General features: G+C 42.4%; 1 long non-coding RNA gene across 1 annotated transcript in view; it reads left to right on the top strand.

Annotated features, from left to right (window-relative positions):
• Window positions 1-460, top strand: part of LOC107567823 (uncharacterized) — a 1,476-nt gene extending 1,016 nt beyond the window's left edge. Inside the window, exons 2-3 of the long non-coding RNA XR_001606678.1 lie at window positions 213-217; window positions 444-460. This is a non-coding gene — a long non-coding RNA (uncharacterized lncRNA). The remainder of the gene's footprint in view (window positions 1-212; window positions 218-443) is intronic.
• The last annotated feature ends 2,576 nt before the right edge of the window (window positions 461-3,036 follow it).

Below are 3,036 nucleotides of genomic sequence, written 5' to 3'. Positions count from 1 at the left end.
GGGGGCTATAAAATTGTCTCTTTTGTTGATGGGATTATCAATTTATGTGTTAAGCGGTCATGAGGTCCGCGCGATTCTGTGTGGGACGCGCTGTCTAGATACCAGGTTCTTTGTTCCGTGGTTCATTAGATGGTTTATTTATGCTTATTTACCTACTGACCTTACCTACTGACCTTCTGTGGCTTAAATTAATCCAGATGGGAGGGGGTCAGTTCTTGTTGTCTTAGTATTGTGTAGACATCGGAGGTGGTTTGGTAAATCATTATCTCCGTGTTTTCTTTGTAAAGATAAGCAGAGCGAGGCAGGAACTCATTGGAGAGAGGTACGCCTGGGCTGACCATGGTTGATGCTTTTACGACTCTCATCTGGTTTGTGTGATGTTCGGAAATGCCTTACACCTGTTTCCTGTCATGTGATAAGTCAAATGACAGGCAGACCCAGAGTCACTTAAAGACATACATTTAAATAGTAGAGGAAACCTATTAAAACTCAAATATACATAAAATCATTATAATATATTGAGCAGGTTAAAACCTTATATATACCCTAATATGTGAGTGGCTCTGTGGCATCTGAGTCATAGCTTATATATGTCACTTACATCTGTATGTTCAAGTTGTAGAATTTTTTTTTAACATTATATCATTACAGCTCAATACAATTAAAATCACATACTGTACAAACACAGAGAAATGTCATGATACATTTAAAGGAATTATCATAATTACAGCCTACAAACCCATTTTGTTCAATTTGTTCTCAACTAACAAAATATTCAAGTTGAAAATCTTTACTTATATACATTGTGTAATTTGTTGAGAACAAAATTATGTGACAATGGTCAATGAAAGCCACAATTATCAAACCATTAAGGCCTGGATTCAAAATTACACTGAAAAAAAAACAAAAAACATATATATATAAAACTGATCCAACTCTGCATGTCTGTATGCACTTCGGCAACATCTAGACATGCTCCTGATATGATGGTGAATGGTGTTCTGTGGGATCCCCTGCCAGACCTGGATCAGAGCATCAGTGAGCTCCTGGACAGTCTGTGGTGCTACTTGGCGGCTTCATATGCTCCTATACATAGTGTCCCAGAGGTTCAATTGGATTCAGGTCTGGGGAACATGAGGGCCAGTTAATAGCATCAATGCCTTTGTCATCCAGAAACTGCCTGCACACTCTGCCCACATGAGGCTGGGATTTGTCATGCACCAGTGTAAGCTCTGACAGAGGCTCTGAGGATTTCATCCCGGTACCTAACAGCAGTAAGGGTATCGTTGACCTTCAAGATATTTCTCTCCAGACCGTCACTGACCCACCGCCAAACCACTCATGCTGGATGATGTTGCAGACAGCATAACGCTCCCCATGGCATCTCCTGACTCTTACACATTTGTCACATGTGCTCAGTGTGAACCTGCTCTCATCTGTGATGAGACCGGGGCACCAAGGACGGACCTGCCAATACTGGTGTTCTCTGGCAAAAACCAGTGGAGCTGCCTGGTGCTGGGCTGTGAGCCCAGGTTCCACTACAGGAAGTCAGACCCTCATGCCACCCTCATGGAGTCTGTTTCTGACAGTTTCGTCAGAAACATGCACACTAGCCTGCTGGAGCTCATTTTGTAGGGATCTGGTAGTGCTCCTCCTGTTCCTCTTTGTACAAAGGAGTAGATACCGGTCCTGCTGCTTGTCACCCTTTTACAGTCCTTGTCTCTCGGTGTCTCCAACATGCACCTGAATCTCCTTGCAACGCCATGTATGGATGCGCCCTCCTTGAGGAATTGGATCACCTGTGCAACCTTATTGGGTTGCAGATACTGTCTAATACTTAGTAATGACAAGGACCCAAACAAAACCCAAAACTAGAGACAAATCAGGAAGGATAAGGAGAGCGCAATTGTCTGTGGCCACAAACTGCAAAACCATTCCCTTTTTGGGGGTTGTCTTGCTGTCGCCTTACCTACAGTTCCTTTTAAACAACTATGCCCTTGTATGTTTCCACAATTTAAGACCTTGGTTGCTCAGCTACAGTAACAACTCAAGTTGGGTCCCAAGTCCCATCCTTCCAAAATATGACACTATCCCCAACTTTTAGTTTTCTTTCTGTTTCCTTTGACATGACTCAAATAACTGCTTCACTGAGCTGGTAACGATCTGAGGTTTTAAAATTTCAGCTGACGTCGGTAGCCTTGTTCTCACCCTTCTACCTATCAGCAGTTGTGCAAGGGATACTCCAAAATCCTCATATGTTTCGACTCCATCAGTTACCCTTTTACAGTCCTTGTCTCTCGGTGTCTCCAACATGCACCTGAATCTCCTTGCAACGCCATGTATGGATGCGCCCTCCTTGAGGAATTGGATCACCTGTGCAACCTTATTGGGTTGCAGATACTGTCTAATACTTAGTAATGACAAGGACCCTAACAAAACCCAAAACTAGAGACAAATCAGGAAGGATAAGGAGAGCGCAATTGTCTGTGGCCACAAACTGCAAAACCATTCCCTTTTTGGGGGTTGTCTTGCTGTCGCCTTACCTACAGTTCCTTTTAAACAACTATGCCCTTGTATGTTTCCACAATTTAAGACCTTGGTTGCTCAGCTACAGTAACAACTCAAGTTGGGTCCCAAGTCCCATCCTTCCAAAATATGACACTATCCCCAACTTTTAGTTTTCTTTCTGTTTCCTTTGACATGACTCAAATAACTGCTTCACTGAGCTGGTAACGATCTGAGGTTTTAAAATTTCAGCTGACGTCGGTAGCCTTGTTCTCACCCTTCTACCTATCAGCAGTTGTGCAAGGGATACTCCAAAATCCTCATATGTTTCGACTCCATCAGTTCCTTCAAATAACTGCTGCTCTTTCTTATGAAACACTTCAGTAGTATAATTAATCCTAAAGGAAATTTGAAGAAAGTGATAACAGCTAAATTGTGTATTGAAAGTACATATCTGCTCCAACATTTCAGAATCTGTTAATGATAGCAGTTTCACGGAAGAACATGACTTTGGATCAGTGTGTCTGTAAA

Source organism: Sinocyclocheilus grahami, unplaced genomic scaffold, assembly GCF_001515645.1.
Source record: "Sinocyclocheilus grahami isolate Dianchi unplaced genomic scaffold, SAMN03320097.WGS_v1.1 scaffold1191.1, whole genome shotgun sequence".
NCBI lineage: Eukaryota > Metazoa > Chordata > Actinopteri > Cypriniformes > Cyprinidae > Sinocyclocheilus > Sinocyclocheilus grahami.
The sequence above is the reverse complement of the archived record's forward strand: the minus strand, read 5'-3'. Positions and strand labels throughout refer to the sequence as shown.